Source organism: Diceros bicornis, chromosome 9 (genome assembly GCF_020826845.1).
Source record: "Diceros bicornis minor isolate mBicDic1 chromosome 9, mDicBic1.mat.cur, whole genome shotgun sequence".
NCBI classification, from domain to species: Eukaryota; Metazoa; Chordata; class Mammalia; order Perissodactyla; family Rhinocerotidae; genus Diceros; species Diceros bicornis.
Window position 1 is genome coordinate 67,240,889 of NC_080748.1, and position 18,303 is coordinate 67,259,191.

Here is an 18,303-nt window from a genome sequence, read left to right on the forward strand (position 1 = left end):
CCTTAAAAATATATTACTTTTTAATTTGAATCACTTTGTATGTCTATCCAAGTAAAGAATGTATCTCTTACTACTCAATTTTTTTTTCTTTTATTAAGAACCCAATCCATAATATTTTCAGGAAAATTGATTCTAATAACTACCTTGTACTAAAGTATATTTTCTTATATCTTCATCTACTGATATGTTCATCTACTTATATTTCTTATATGTTCATCTATATATTACTTACATATGTTCATTCACTTATAGTGAAGAATTAATGATATTACATACATAGATCTATATATAGATACACACAGTGGGTTCAAAAAGCATGTTATCACAACATTTACCTCAGTGAGACTCTACAATCATGACACTGTTGAACATATCTAAATGCTTTAAGTTTAAATACAGGTTAATTTTATATGTGTAAGTTTTGCTTAATGGCTTAAATATTGGACTGTAGCTTAGACAATAATGTGACAGTGAACTTGAAAAGTTGAAACTAATTTAGGTGTTATCAAAGCTGCACATACTTAACATTGTGTAGGAAAATGTTATTTGACTGTATTACAAAATGATCCATATGTTTATACTTCAGAACAAGAGAGATTGAAAAACAACTTGAAGAAACTGACAAAATGTCTATGGAAGAAAAGAGGATTTGGTAATCCAAACTATCTAGACTCATCATGAACATTGATTTAAGTCTGTAATCACACAGTAATAATCAAATGGAGAATTAAGGAATTATTTAGACAATTTTATCAATATGGATAATCCAAGACTAAATCTTTCTTGATTGTCAATAGTCTGAGAGGATTTTAGACATCTGTATTTTTCATATAATTGCCTTAATTCTTTCTTTAATTTTTCTCCGTATTCAAAGCCAAACTTATCCTGCATTGAAGTTTGCTCTTCAAATGTATGTAACAAAGTGCTCTGACATGGAATAAGTGGTAAAATTAATAATTTAAAAACATATTCATGAAAATTGATCACAGAAAGGTAAACAGATTTATACATATGTTCTTTTTGGAATGATAGGGAGATAAATATCTCCTTTTCCGCTTGCAATAGAAAAATATTTTCTCATGAAACTTACTTTATTTAGCACTTGCATTTATTAGTGGAAGATCAGGAACTACATTGCCTCACGCAAATTCAAAAAATATAACGTGGGTGGTGTGTGTTTGTGTTTTTAATTGGGAAAGTTAGTACATCCCAACAACAACAAAACACTGCATGTTTGTATATATGTGTAGTACATTTTAAAAAGTCATTTTGTTTCTTTAGGAAACTGGCAAATTTTAAGAAAACTGGTTAAATATAGTACACTTGCTATGGTAATTGCATTATACCAAAAGGGCTGAATTAAGATGTTATACACGTGGTATGCCATCTGTTTCTGTTTTTATTATGTTCCTCACGTGCATTTGTTCTTATTCAGCAATAAGGAAGCACTTTATCTTAATTTACACATCAAAACATTGCAAAAAATTAATTTTTTACATGTAAAAACTTTCTTTTCCTGAATTGTGTGCTAAGCTCAAAGAGTAAGAAATTTTCAAGTTAAGATTCTATCTTCAAATTCAAATAAAGGAAAAGAAAATCTAACTAGAGAGGGGGATCCAAATCACTCAAATAAGCACAGATTGCTTCAGAGCTATTCCAAATTATACAGGCATAATTTATGCGATCCATTTATTCCAGAGAACTACCAAAATTGATATTAGAAAGTTTTACTAAAAAGTTTTTGTTATTTGACTGTGTTCATATCGTCTAGACTGAAAATATGTTTTATATGCACATGTATATAAAGGTATCATTTCAAAATATATGTTAAGCGATGATCATCCTAATGTTTTATTTTGAATTAAAATTATCAGACATAACAATTACATTGTGAAAATAAACAGAATCAAATGAACTTATCTGTATTTCAAGTGAATAAAATAATGGCACAGAAGAAAAAAAGAGATACTAACCCAAGTAGGTTTTGAACATAGTATAAACATTTGATTATATACTCTAGGCTAAAGATAAATACAACTACAAATGAATATTAAAATCTAATTAGTAGGTTTGTTGTTTCTAGTTGTATTGGTTCAGCAATGCTGTAGCTTTATAAGTATATTGTAGAGCTAGCAAATGAATAAACGTTTGATACTGTTAAGACAAAGGATTCCAACATTATGAGAAGAGAGAAACAGATCAAGAAGGCAAGGAGAAACCTTGGACTGTTGAATTAAATATTTAGACTTATCAGGGCCAGCTGCAGTGGCCTAGTGGTTAAGTTCAGCACACTCCACTTAGGTGGCCAGGGTTCGGTTCCCGGGCATGAACCTACACCACTCATCAGTGGTCATGCTGGTGGCGGCTCACATACCAAAAAAAAAAGAGGAAGATTGCCAAAAGATATTAGTTCAGGGCAAATCTTCCTCAGCCAAAAAGAAAATAAAATTTGAGGTATCGATATAAACTCATCATTCTCCTGATGTGCACATACACACATACATGTACATATACAAACATATATTTTAAGCTATTTCTGTAGCAATGAGTACAAAAACTCCAAGTCTTGGTTTCTAAATACCTCGCTAAACAAAACCAGTTCTCCCTGGAGGAATGGTTGATTCTAGGGCTGAGGCAGGAAGAGTTTCAGATAAGCCTGGAACTTCTTCTTGTGCCTGAAAAATAAGAAAACACGCTAACAATCCTGAGGTCATCACAAAACGACATAGAAGGCAAGTAGATTTAATTTCACTGGGCAATTTGTAATAATTTAGAGCATTAAAATGAATAATGACAATAATGGACTATAATATATTGAATAAAATTACACTCTCTGATTTCACAAGGACACTACATACATACATACATACATACATAATGCCAATTAATAAATATTGAAGGAAGGATAAAATTAAAAAAGTCAAAATCATTGTAATAATTGAGGCAAATATTACTGATGAATTCAAAGCTATTGGATGAAATTTGATGGACTACAAGATAATTGCATAGTCAACATTATTTCATCATCAAATAAGGTGTAAATGAAACATGGAGAAACTCAGACACTAGCGCAATTAAGAGATAAAAATTTATATCAGTGACAATGGAATTGACATCATGTGCCTTGGCATGTGATGCACCAAAAAGACACTGTATCCTTTATGTAGTATTCTTGTAAAATAACCTGAACCTAATCCTGAAGAAACAATAGATTAAGATTCTATACAATTCTATAAATTAAGATTCTATAAAACAACTGGCTATTATAGTCTGCAACAAACAAATAAACATGTTAAGAAAGACAAAGAAAGGCCGTTGAATTGTTGTGGATTAAAGGAAACTCAAGAACATATTAACTGAATGCAATGGATTAAATTGGGAAAATTCTACTAGTGGCATTATCAGGACTATTGAAAACCACCTTAAAACTATGCAAAGAAATAAAGAGTATAAGGGAATCGATCATAAACCCCATATTTCACGAAACTGGGAAACATCTGAAATCATGCAGAAAAAAATCAAATAGAGGAATGGTCAGTAATTTGTAGATTGGGGAATTTAAAACCTACAAGTCCACAGAAAGGAAGAAGAAAGAGAAGCCAGGCAATTCAACTTGAAGATCTCAACATTTTTCAGGAATTAGATGCACCAGCTACCATAGTGGGCAGCTCAAGGCAGGATGTGAAAACAATTGTTTGTAAGTCAGTTACAGACTTTTGGACATGCAGCACTCCCCAACAGGATACCTGGTAGATAATTTCTAGAGAAATTAAACAAGACCATTCTTAGACTGAGAAACCGAAGGTGCCAATGTAGGGGGCAGAGCGAGTGCCAGGCTAAATTTGGGGAACTAAGAGGAAGTCCTCATACTGAATGCTGAGTCCCCTGGGTCCACTTTTCCTTGGTTCATATCTAAAACTGTCCCTCCTAAATTGGAGATTAAAGGACTCTACAGATATCTGGCAATTCACATAGAAAAGCTGACTGACCACTTTATTACCCTAAAGGGAAGTCAATCTGTCTTATTTCTTCCGTTTCCTAATCAGTTAGGTAACAGGTTTATAAAATTTATTAATCTCAAGGAAACAAATTTTTGCTTTGTTTTTTATTTCATTATTTATTTCTACTTTGATCGTTATTATTCTGTTTCTTCTGCTTATTCTGTGTTTAATTTGCTCTTGTTTGTCTAGTGTCTTAAGGTGGGAGACACGGTCATGATTTGAGAACTTTCTCCCTTAATAATATAAATATTTAGTGTTATAAATTTCTGCCTAAATATTGCTTTAGAGCAGAAATTGTATGTTGTTTTTTTCATTTTTGTTAAGTTTATAATACTTTTAAACTCTCTTCTTAATTTGTTCTTTAACTAGGTTATCTAGAAATGTGTTAGTTTCCAAATATTTCAGAATTTCTCCAGAGTTCTTTCTGTTATTGATTTCTAATTAGATTCTACTGTGGTCAGATAACATGCTTTGTTTGGCTTGAAATCTTTGAAATTTATTGACATTGGTTTTGGCCCTAAATATGGTCTATCTTGAAAAATGTTCCATTTGCAGTTACAAAGAATGCACATTTAGCTGTCATCAGGTGGAGTGTTCTATAAGTATCAGCTAGTTCAAGCAGATCGATAGTGTTGTATCTTTTCTTTCTATTTGTTCTGTTAATTAATTAATAACAGGTACTGGATCTCTTGACTATGAAGGTAGATTTGTCACTTTCCCTTTGTAGTTCAATCAGTTTTTGCTTCATATATTTTTGTAGATCTGTTATTAGGTAAGTAAATACAAATTTATAATTGGTGTGCCCTCTTGATGAATTGACTCTATCATTCTGGAATAATCCTCTTGATCTCTAATAATCTTATTCGCTCTGACATTTACTTTACTGGTGTTAATATAGTTACTCCAGCTTTCTTTTAACTTGTGATAGCACGGTTTATATTTTTTCCATCCTTTTTTTAAATCTCATGTTTATATTTAAAATGCAATTCTTATAGGCAGCATATAGTTCGGTCAAGGCTTTTTTTAAATTGGGGTGGTTAAAATATTTACATTTAATGTGATTATTGATATAGTTAAGTCTCAGTCTTTCATCTTGCCATTGTTTTCCATTTGTCCTTTTCTTTGTCTTGTTATTTTACTGATTGTTTTAGCATTTGGAGAATACATCTTTAATTTATCATAGTTAACCTTCAAATGATATTATATAACTTCATATATAGTATAAAAATCTTACGATGACATACTTTCATTTTTCCTCTCCTGGTCTTATCGCTGTTGTAACATATTTTATGTATGTGTATATTTTAAATGTACAATATATTGTATTTGTTTAAACAGAATATGTTTTAAAATAATATAGATAATAAGAAAATGATCTTTTTAAATTACTCACAATTTATTACAATTTCTGGTACTCTTTCTTTAACATTTCTTATAGTGCAGATCTGTTGCTGATGAATTCTTTTACCTTTGATGTGTCTGAAGATGCCTTTATTTTTACTGGTACTCTTTCTTTAACATTTCTTATAGTGCAGCTCTGTTGCTGATGAATTCTTTTCCCTTTGGTGTGTCTGAAAATGCCTTTATTTTTACCTTAATTTTTGAAATACGTGTTTATTGAGTATGGAACACTAGCTTGACAGATTTTTTTCTTCCAATACTTGAAAGCTTTTTCTCTACTGTCTTCTTCACTGCATTGTTGCTGATGAGAACTCTGCTATCACCCTTACTTTTATTTCTCTTTAAATAACAAGTCTTTTCCCTACATGGTTTAGGATTTTTATTGCTGAATTAGAAAAAACTTGCGTATGATGTGCTGTGGAGTTGTTTACTTCGTGCTTCTTGTGTTTTGGATTTGTTAAACTTCTTGGATATGGTGTTTTATAGTCTTCATCAAATCGTGAACAATTTCAGACATTATTATTTCAAATATTTTTTCTGCATACCCCCTCCTCACTGCTCTTTGTGGGCCTCAGCTTTACGTATTAAACCAACTGGAATTTTCTCACAGCTTGCTGATGCTCTATATACATTTTATAAATTCCTTGTTATTTGTGTATATCATTATGGAAAACTTCTATTACTGTTGCAAGTTCACTAATCTTTTTTTTCTTCACTAGCTAATCTGATGTTAATCCAATCCAGTAGTTTTTTACCTTATACATTGTAATTTTCATCTCTAGAAGCTTGATTTGGGTCTTTTTTATCTTCTGTTTCTCTACTTAACTTTTTGAACATATGGAATACAGTCATAATAATGTTTTAGTGTCTTTTTCTGATGGCTTTAATTCCATATCTGTATGATTTCTGTGTAGGTTTCTATTGATTGAGTCTCCTCTTCATTTTATGTATGCTCTCTGTATCTTTGTATGCTTGGTTATCTTTGATGGGTTGGCAGACTTTGTGAGATTTACTTGTTAGGTGCTGGATATTTTGGTATTCCTGTAAATAGTCTTCAACTTTATTCTGGGATACAGTTAGGTTGCTTTGAAAAAGTCTGATTCGTTTGAGTCTGGCTGGTATGTTTTGTTAGGCAGGTCTAGAACAGTACTCAGTCAAGTGCTAGTTATTCTCTGCGTCTGAGGTCAGATCGTTCTTAGTACCATTCAATACCCTGAGAATGATACGTTTTCCCCTTCTAGCAGTGGGAACTGATACTATTCCCGGACATATATGAATTCTGGATGGTTCTTTCCCCTCCCTCAAGTAGTTTCCTCACATGCATGTGTTGATCAGTACCCTGCTGAATACTGACGGGGGGCCCTCTGCAGATCTCTCGGGTTCTCTTTCTGTGCTGCATTCTCCTCCCCTGTTTTCTGTCCTGCAAACTTCACCAGCCTTGGTCTTCCCAGACCCTGCTCTTTGTCTCCTTAATTCAGAGAGTCCTCTGGGTTCTGCTTGAGCTCCCTTTCCTTCTGCCATGATCTGGAAACTCTCTAAAAGCAGTAAATTGGGGCAACTGTAGAACTCATCCTGTCTGTCTTCCATCCCTCAGGGATCATTGCTGCCTGATGCCTTGAAGACCATTCTTTTTAAACTACTTTTTGTCTGTTTATTTTGAGTGCTTCAGGAGGGAAAGTAACCCTGTGTTTGTTACTCTGTATAGGTGAGAAGCAGAAGCCTCTATCATTTTGTTTTGACCTTAATTTTCTATGTTGTATTTCTTAATTTGTAACATTAATGTCATTTTATAGTCAGATTTTCCAAAAATTTCTTGATTTTTCCTAAGTTTTTATTATTAAATGCATGACTCATTTCAGTTGGTAACCTGAGGTTCTTTAGTTCTTTAAACAACTATTAAAGAAATAGTTGTTTCACAAAATCATGAAGCACAAAGAAGGATAATTAGAAAGAATTGTAAAAAAGTCCAGCTCATGATTTAACATCTGGCGTTTAAGGTATGGAGAAAGGTTTAGTTGGCCACAAGTAAATATTCTGCAGTAGATTACAGCAGAAGGGACTGCTCCTTCTGATTCTCCTTACACTGACCTAAGTTTAATATCACCTACCATTATTGAAAATTCTATGTAAATTACTTCATTTATTATGCTTAGTGTTTATTGATTGTCTGCCTTGTTAAAATATAAAGTTCCCAAGGGCAGGGACATTTGTATATTTCATTCCCTCATGTATTTCAAGCGCCTAGACAGAATTCAGCCTGGAGTAGGCACTATTATTCTCTGAATGAATTGAAGGAGCTTAGTAAAGGGTTCAATCCTTGGGCAGCGTTCCAAGCTGGAGGTGGTCCATTACTCCTGAGAGCTTCTTTCACAGTCCAATGGCGGGAAAATTTTTTTTTAAATGAATTAAGTCATCATGTTGGCAATATCTAGCTTCGACTTAACTTGGGTAAGATACTTCATTTTTTTTGTTTTTGTTTTGTTTACAAATTTGTAAAATGAGGCATTTTATTAACATAATTTTGAAGGTTGATTTGTACCTTTTGTTACCTACAAGGCTGTTAAATTGACCATTGATTTCTTGGCCTTGTCACTTTCCATTTCATCACACCCTCCTTTCTTTTTCCTCCCCTCTCCTCTTCCGTCTCTCTACCCTTTCCTCTCTTTCCCTTACACTCTTCTCTCTCTCTCGCTCCTCTCTCTCCATCTCTCTCTCTCCTCTCCTTTTCCTTCTCTATCTCTTCTCCTTCTATTTCTCTTGCCCTTCTTTTCCTTTACTCTCTCCTCTCCAATTTTTCTCTTAAAATACAATGTTCACTACTCTAATGAACTCTAAAACACAATGTTCATTAATTTAACAGATTTTTATAAGCTCATGCCGGAAAACCATGTATTAAGTACTATACTAGACACTGGGGAGATAAGTTGAAGCTGTGTGATGAAGTACCTGCCCTCACAAAGCTTAGAATCTGCAGGAGAATGATGTCTTCATTATGCCAAAAAGACAAGTGGGAAGCCAAGAGTTATGGTGTTAACTAATTCAAATCAATACATTAAATTTTGCATTGAAAATTCTAAATAAAATTTTGAAATATGTTCTTTGATTTTCTAATAACATAAATTTCATTGGACACTTGAACTATTTGTCTTAAGAAATTAAGAAATAAAACAAAAAAAACTTTCTGTACCATAGGATATGTTCTCTGCATGTGTGTATGAGACAAAGACAGAGACAGAGAGAAAATAATCATCTCCTTACCATTGGTATTCAAGCAAGCACCTGAAACTTTCCCATGAGGAAAAGAAAATTAAAAGATTTTCCAATACCTATCTAAATTACATAAATACAGAAATTCAAAAGGAACCCCCTTCCCTCTTCACACACACAAACACAAAACAAAAATCCTCTGAACTTGTACTACAGAACCCTCAAACATTAAAAAGCCCTTGCAGTTCACAAAGTTTTTGTCGTGTATCATTCTGTGAGGCAATTTCTATCTTATGCTGGTGATTGTGGAAATGTCAGGGGATTCCCCTTCAACAGTAAATAAGCACTACCTACAACGATAACAGTTCCATTTATCTACCTCCTAAATAGCTCTTCAATCTAATTTCATATTTGCTACCACTGCCCTAGCTCAATCTTTTATTTCTCACCTGGAACAGTGTAATATCTTACTTACAGGGAAGCTAGATTCCACTTTATCATCCTCTATAGTAATGCCACAAAGATTTTGTGTTGTTTTAAAACTTTTATCTGCTTATAAAAGTGTAGTAGGTTTTTTAAAGTAATTTATGTGGCGTTCAAATCCAGACTTGATACTATCTGCAAAAAATGCAAGTTATTTAAGCTTTTCAAACCATTCTCTCATCTGTAAATGGAGATTAATAATAACTATCTTGTACAATTTTGGGGAGGATTATACACGGTATGCATGCAAAGTGCTTCTCATGTTGCATTGAATCTAGTAAATCCTCAATGAATATTAGTTTTTGTGATGGTTGTTGCTGCTCATGGTAAATAATTTGGAAACTTAATAAAAATAATTGTGAAGGATGTAGTAAATAATACTTATCAACCCATTAATACTTTATAGAATTTTCAATTTTTTTTCAGTTACTATAAATGATGCATTGATCACAGTTAATACCTGATCCTGCAAATTGGGTTTATATTCTCTTATTTGAAATAATGTGTTTTTAAGAATAAATTTTCAGGGCAATTTTGATCATCATCTATTTTTAACCAAACTGTAGAAGTAATGATATCTTAAAATGAAGTTTTATGTCTGATATTCTTCTCCATCTCCTACCCTCAGCCTCTCCTCCCTCCTCCATTGCTTTCTGGCTATTTTTCACATTTTTTCTCCCAGATGAACTTGAGATTTAACATATTGAAATATTGACTTTCTTACTCCAGAAACATAGTGTATATCTTCTTTTATTCAAGACTCTTTTATTAGTTCCCAGTACATTTTTAGCTCCTGTTATTTGGATCTTGTGTAGTTTTCCTTAGGCTTATTCCTACTTTTTATAGATAGTACTGCTAATACGAAACAAGTGATTTCATCATTAAATGTTCTAAGTTGTTAATGTTGGTGTATGGATAAGCCATGGTTTGAATGCTGATCTTCTAAGTTCTCCAGGTGATTCTGTTTCATATTTTGGTAGACTATCATATCTAGAAATATTGCCAATTTTGGGGCTTTGTTTTTTTATCATTTTTAATTTTGAGGAAAAGTTTGTGAGTATTATATATTTGGAGTACGTGAATTCCAAATACCATATTAATTTTAGTCTTAAATGTTAATGTTAAATAGTTTGTGTCATGAGATCCAGGTTTAGACTAATCTTTGCTTATAAATTTGAAGTTGTTGATCTACTACCTTCTAAAGAACTAATCAAGATACCAAATTGTTATTCAGGCACAAATAATCTGCTTTATGCCCTCTTTGAAATTGTTTAATAAATTCTCCACATATTCTTTGTTTATCTTCTGTTATATATATGATTATTTCCTCATTTTCAAATTATTCTTCCACAATTCATGTTAGTTGTACCTTAGAATTTCTGAACCTAGTTTCTTGGTTAAATTTCTTTCATATTTTATATGTCTTTGCTGGTTTGCAGCTCATTCTAAGAGAAATCTGCAATTCAATATTCTTTGTGACTAATAAGCTGTGTCCATTCTGTTCTGTAGCACAGTTATTGATTTATTGATGTGTGTGATCAAGACTAACTGAGGTTTTTTAGAAATATAATGGATCCTAGGAATATTTTTCTGTGATTAAATTAGTGGTGCTCAAGACATATGCATAAGAGCATGTGTTCTCTTCCCTATTCTTGAAAAGAGTAACAGAACTTATGTTTTTGAAATGGACTTTTTTATTGAAAATTGATTAGAGAATAGCCACCTGACTTTGACTAGAAAATTTGCTGAATTTTGCATCTAGAATATTCTATTTGTCTTGAATAAACATCTTCTACAAAGTGAGACTAGAGCTCCAAAAAAAAAAACACAAAAACTCACAAACAAAAAACAAAGAATTGAATTGAAACTCTTTGATAATTTTTTTTATCATCTGCTAATAAATATTTGTATCTGTGGCAGAATCCTGCTTGAGAATTTTGTTCTTTGTAATATACTCCCTGAAGGGAATATTGTAGTAAATGCAGCCTCACATCTCACATACTTTATTAAAAGGTTATGTTATACACTGGGAGTAATCTAATGATTTTCAGTGACCAAAATGGTCTTTGTTGGTTCACAATAGCATCTAAAATTAGTTGTCCAGAAGGTAACTTCTGTTTTTAGAGACCTTACTCTGCTTTCAGATTTCCCCACATCAATAAATGGAAACTTGATCCCTCCAGCTGCAAGCTCCACCAGGACTGTGGCCTAAGCTACCATTGCTCATCTGAATTGTTTCCACAACTTGCTTTCTCCTTGCTTCTCCCTTGTCTCTTCTATAGTCTATTCTCCATAGAGCAGCTAAAATGATTTAAATGTAAAACAAAGTATGGTACTCCTCTGTATCAAATTCATTAATAGAGCTTCTCAGTCATTAAGAATTTTTTTTTTTTTGTGAGGAAGATCAGCCCTGAGCTAACATCCGTGCTAATCCTCCTCTTTTTGCTGAGGAAGACCGGCTCTGAGCTAACATCTATTGCCAATCCTCCTCCTTTTTCATTTTCCCCCAAAGCCCCAGTAGATAGTTGTGTGTCATAGTTGCACATCCTTCTAGTTGCTGTATGTGGGATGTGGCCTCACCATGGCCGCAGAAGCTGTGCGTATGTGCGCGCCCAAGATCCGAACCCAGGCCGCCAGTAGTGGAGCGCGTGCACTTAACCGCTAAGCCACGGGGCCGGCCCAATAATTTTATTCATAGTTTTTTTTCCATGATGTTTGAGGCTCTAAATATAATGTTCACCATCACCACCATCCTCAAACACAAAGACACATATACACACACAGTATTTCCCTTACATTCATCTTCTATTTCCCGTTTGAACGCTGTACTCTAGCCTGTATGACAAGTGTGGCATTCCTAAAACATACCCATCATACACCTGCCACAGGTCCTTTGCACATCCTATTCCCTCTCAGTAGAATTATATGCTCCAGATATCTTTATTTCAGACCCTCTCATTTACTTCACCTTTCTGTTCAAATGTCTATGTAGTAGAGAAATCTTTACTGTCTATTCTATATAAAATAAAAATCAAACACCCCATCAATTTTCCCCTTAGCATCTTTGTAACTTCTATGAGAGAAAGAAAAGTAAATAGGTAATGAATAAATTAGATGTGCATAAACTGCTGAAATAATTCTAAAATTTAATTGACTTTAAAAAAATAAAAATCTGTTCGTTAACAACATCACAATCAAACTTCAGAATTAGAAGGAGTGTTAGGTGGAGAGTTAACTGCCCTTTGCTACATGCGGTCGGTCCAACAACCTGGCCTCTGTTCATCTCATGAAGGACTCTGAGGATACAATTCAGTGAATGGTTGAACTTAAATGAGAAAAATGATTACATTTTTATTTTCAAAAACCTTTAACTAAAATTTAGCATTTCTTTCAATTATGAATGTAGGCAACGAGTGGAGTGATATTAGTAGTCCCTGTGACTTTGTCACCGATAGAAATCACAATAATTTCCTAGCACATTATGGTCATTACAAGATACTTATATGCTCTGCCTTACTGGGAAATTATGGAACTTATTCAACCTGTCACTAGGTCACATATGATTACAATAGTGTCCACCTGAGTCCCCTGCTTTTGCAGCAAAAGGGTATTTGAGAGTGACATTGGGTTACTTTCTTTCAATTTGAACCTCTCTCTAATTTTGAAATGGAATCTCTCAAGTTTTCTGGCCTATGGCTAAGATCTGTGCCTATTGTCACTGCTGGTTCAAACATTTACCTAAGTCAATATTCCCTTTGTCATTCTAAATAGGGATCTTAGCAGTGTGTGAATTTATTGGGTATTGAGTGGAGGTTCGCTCACCAGTCACCATGGTGCATGATATCTTTTTATCTAAAACTAATAAAATGATCTTTCTATCTCACAAATTTGATCAACTCACTCATGATTCGACCCAAAAATAGTTCTACATTCCCTTCGTCACAAAGGACAAATGCCTCAGCTTGGTATACAGAAGACTTCCTCCACTCATTTCTGTTTCCTATGTTATCTTGCGACAATAATAATAATAATAAGCCTTTATTGAGACCAGCATACTATGTGCCATATACCAAGCTGAGTACTTTATATAAATTATCTCCTTTAATTCTCACAACAACGTTATGAGGGTATGTACTATTATTACTTCCATTTACATGTAAGGAAAATTAAGAGGTTAAATAAATTATTCAAGGTCCCACAAAAAAGAGAGGTGAAAGCTAGGATTTGGACCCACATTGGGTGACTTCAGAGCCAAAGATATTTACCATGTACATTACGGTAACACCCTGGGCATCTCCGTGCATCTCTGCCATGCTCTCTGGCACGTCTTAACATAGCACTTGCCACACTGTATTTATTGAGTTCTAAACCTGCACTTATAATAAGGAGAGGTGCTTTTTTACTTCTTTACATTAGTATCCGTTGGTTTTATATGCTGCAATTTTAATATCTTAAATATCTAAAAATAAGAATAATTTTATAATCTAACAGTAAAAATTAATTTTGTTAAGATTATAGTCCTTTGAAGATTGAATTAAAAAATGAGACAGAAGCTCTGATTCTTAAACAAAACAACCTGAAGCTATACTAAAGGAACTACAGGAACATTTCCAGCTGCATTTTTAGAAGCCTGCATTTTAAATTAGAACAAAGGGAAAAATCAAGCTATAACAACAAAATTGTTTTGCCCCCAAAGATCACCTCACTCTGAAGGTTTCCCTAAAGCTGTTTCTTATTTTAAGTAGATGTCTAGCTTTGCTACAGCTGCTTCTCAGGGGAACAAAGATGCAACTTCCTAATGAATTTAACATGTCTCATACTGAGAATGTCTCTCAGGAGAGATAACCACTTGCAGCATTGGGCACAGGATCTTGGTATACATGTTGTGAAAGCAACTCTTAGAGGAAACCAGAAGTATCAGCCTAAGCTACTTCCCTCTCCCCTAAAGCCAGTATTTGACTTCTAGCTCTCCATCCTTTGAAGAGTTTCCACAGATTTACCTCTCTATATAGAGCAGTTTGCAAAGTTTAAATGAGACGGTCATGGTAAAATTATTGATTGTTCTTCTTTACTTGTTTCAGAACTTAATAAACCACTAATCTTTATCTTGACTATTAGTCAGAAGAAACTGTGAAGCATTAAAAAATGCAAATGCTCCCTATGCCCTGCTTCTTAATCAGAGAGGCTCTCCCGGTAGGTATTTAGAGACTTTCTGTAATGAACAGTAAAATTCTTTCTTAAAATTTCAGATTCAGAATTATCTGAATTCTCTTATACGACAATTTGAAGGGAAAAGGCAAAAGCAGACCATGGCCATGTTACTTAGAGTAGGAGGCAGAAGCCCACTTATGTCTCCACAGCGCAGAATTACTGTGGCGATACAGTACAGTTCAAGATGGGGATCGTATATGGTCAGAAACGTGACATGACTGCAAACTCAACATGAACTCATCTTTCAGGGGATAACTGAGGGGGATCAAGCTCATAGGCAGCAAGTACAAAGTGAAAATATCAATTTATATATTTACAATGAAAAACCTGCCAAGTTGTATTCTCTCATATAAATAACAGAAGATATCTATCAAAAGTTCAGTTATAATCAGAGAAACTATTTATTAATAAATGGTAAGTAATATTGCCCAAAAACCCAGATGCTCACACCATCTGGAGAGTACTATCTCTTGCCGTGTACATGGTACATGGAAAGTCAGATTATCATTGGAGCTATTTCAGGATGATATGAAAACTAGCAGTGTTAAGAACGGTGTGCTGTTTTCTGACAACTGGCCAAGGCAGCCTCACACATCCATCTCCACGTTATCCATACATCTGCCACTGTACCATGAAAGTCTTTGCTGTTAGACCAGGGTGCACTCGCCTGTTTGAATGTCTGCAGGGACATGCTTGATATTTCCCTGTGTGGTTCCATTTTCCTTTTCCACAGAAGAGCAGCCCCTTTTCTGAGTGAGATTTTAAAAAAAAATTATATTAGAGGCCAGCCCCGTAGTGCAGTGGTTAAGTTTGGTGTGTTCCACTTCAGTGGCCCGGGTTCGTGGGTTCGGATCCCAGGTGTGGACCTACACCACTCATTGGCCATGCTGTGGTGGCGCCCCACATGTATAGTAGAGAAGATTGGCACAGACGTTAGCTCAGGGCTAATCTTCCTCAAGCAAAAAATAAAATTATATTAATGCCTTCATATTAGGTTACAGTCAAGTCTTCTGAGCCTGTAAGTCTTAAGGTTTACAGTGGCTTGACATATTACCACTCTGATCCAAAATGTGTACAGTTTAAAGTACAGCTTTCCTTTGAAAATCCTGTTTCTGTTACTATTGAGTTTTTGAGATCATGGGTGGTACAATTCAATCTTCCCTCCATTTTTTCCCTAAAACTTTATTATGGATCATTCACATATTTTATTGGAAAATGCATATTTCAAGAAAATGATTGATAAAGCACTATAACATATTATTTGGGTTATCAGCTATACCGGTCCTTTGAGAATCTTACTTGTATTTAAATTTCCAAGAAGAGGAAAAGGAGAAAAGATAATAATATAAAAACTTAATTCAAAAGAGTTATAGCATTAACACAATATTCTTATTGTTATATGCTGCTTAAAGGTCATTTATTCCTGACAATATAAAAACACGAATAAGCACTCCTAGGCAACTATTTTATAAAGTCCCACTTCTAATCTGATTAATTTATTACGTGCTATGAGATTCAGACAGTAGTCTGTGCTGTGAACGATCCTGCTGGTTCAGAGAACTTTTTTTAATAGCACCCAAAAGTATACTCAAATGTTTGATTAAATTTTAATATTGAATTAATCAATCAATGCACAAATATATATGGTATTATCTGAAGATACCAGAAAGATCTTTTGACATGAAATTTCAAGTGCACAAATAAAGGTTGAGTTGAAAAGGGTGAATCCACACCATAATGAAAAATATATTTATTATATAAATAATGATTTAATGAGAAATTATGTAAGTAATCCCCCTTATCCGAGGTTTGACTTCCCACAGTTTCAGTTACCCATGGTCAACCACTGTCTGAAAATATTAAATGGAAAATTCCAGGAACAAACAATTCATAAGTTTTAAATTGTGCACTGTTCTGAGTAGCACGATGAAATCTCCCACCATTCCACTTCCACCCAGGATGTGAATCATCCATTTCTCCGGGTATCCACTCTGTATACCTACCTGCCCATTAGTCACTTAGTAGCCATCTTGGTTATCAGTTGACTATTGCAGTGTTGCAGTGCTTGTGCTGAAGTAACTCTTACTTTACTTAATAATGGCCCCAAAGTGCAGGAGCAGTGATGCTGGCAACTCGGATATGCCAAAGAGAAGCTGTAAAGTGCTTCTTTTAAGTGAAAAGGTGAAAATTCTTGACTTAATAAGGAAAAATAAATATGTGCTGAGGTTGCTAAGACCTATGGTAACTTTTATTACAGTATATTGTTATAATTGTTCTATTTTGTTACTAGCTATTGTTAATCTCTTTACTACGCCTAATTTATAAATTAAACTTTATCATAGGTATGTATGTATAGGAAAAAACATGGTGTGTATGGGGTTCGATACTATCCACAGTTTCAGGGATCCACTGGGGGTCTTGGAATGTATCCCCCCTCGGATAAAGGGGAACTACTGTATAAGTTAGCGTTTGCTGTTTAACAAATACCTCCAGTTCTATTGGCTTAAGACAACTATCATTATTTAGCTCAGCATTCTGATATTTTTAGACTCTCTCATCTCAGCTAGGATGGGCTCACTTGTGTCTGGTGGTTCAAAGCTGTCATATTGAGAGCTTGATTCTTTTCCATCTTATATTTCAGCTTTCAGCACAGTAGTCAGTGCGGTACAGATGGTGGCCTCAGGTTTCCAAGCTCAGTGGAAGAAGGAAAGCCTCAATGCACAAGCCATGTCAAGTCTTTGCTTATGTTACATTTCTTAATGTTCCTTCAGCCAAGTTGAATTCAAATGGTTTGGCACCTGACCACCTCTGAATAGAGGAGCTGCAAAGTTGCAATACGGAGGAGGATGTAAAAAGATGGGATGGATTCGTAGTCATTTCATGGTCGACCACAAATGATATATTTTATTTCTTATAGAAAGTTCTAAGAGCACTTTTGTCTAAGGCAGTGGTTCACAAGGCCTGGACACAACATAAGCAACTAGTAAATCTTGCCTGATGTCCAACCTTCTTCACACAATTATACAATCCTCCCATAGGGTTTTAGTTTGTTAACTTGAAAAGTATTATGTCCTGCTAGAAAAATTCTCTCAGGAGCTATAACTTGAGTTAAATGCTTTGTATTTGCTTCCTGGGCAGTATTTTTGCTCTTTATACGTTTTATTTGCTGACCTGTTCATGATGGCAGCATGATACTGGCAATTTTAATCCATAATTACTCCTCATTATCCCGTTACTCTTTAGACACTTTTGAAGGTAGTTTTGAGCCGCTGCAATGCAGGTTCATTCCTGCAAGACACCCGATCTATCTGCCAGCTCTTTGCCTGTATGACTTCCATTGCTTCTCTTTCAGCTATCAGAATTGTTAAGCAAACTGCAGTTACTGACCCTTTTAAAAAGTCTTCCATTGCATGGCTGCACATTCTTGCCACTCAGAGACATTTAGGGATGTAACTAACACATCCCTTGCAGGAAAAAGAACGGCAATTATAAATGGGGAAGAAATTAGAGTAAGTGATTTATAGCTGGAGAATAGAGATTCAGCCAGTATCACGGTCAGATCTCAAGAACTCCTGAGCAAGTCTGTTATTGCAATGCTTTTAAAATGACACTTGCTGTTAACGTCTTGTTTTTCTTATTCCATGCTCCCTCGAACAATTGTTTTTTATGGGAATTTTATCCTTTATTTTTTCCTTAGGCCTTAGCCCAATAAACTTCAGCAGGATTTATGTCAGATAATTTAATTTCCTGTCCTAACTTATGTTCAAGTATGCCAACAACGTTAGAAAAAGAAAGTTCTGTGGTATCTGGTATTTTTCATTAATCAAAGTAGAATCTCTCCCAGCCCTTGACATTTGACTTTTTCAGTACTCTGCGAAGTGCTACATGATATGCAAAGTGGGATAAGTTGAAGGATGTTAATTAAAAGAATCTGCCAAGTAAAATATAGGTTATTCATCCCAATTGAGCGAGAAAAGTCAAAAGGAATTTTTAAAGCATT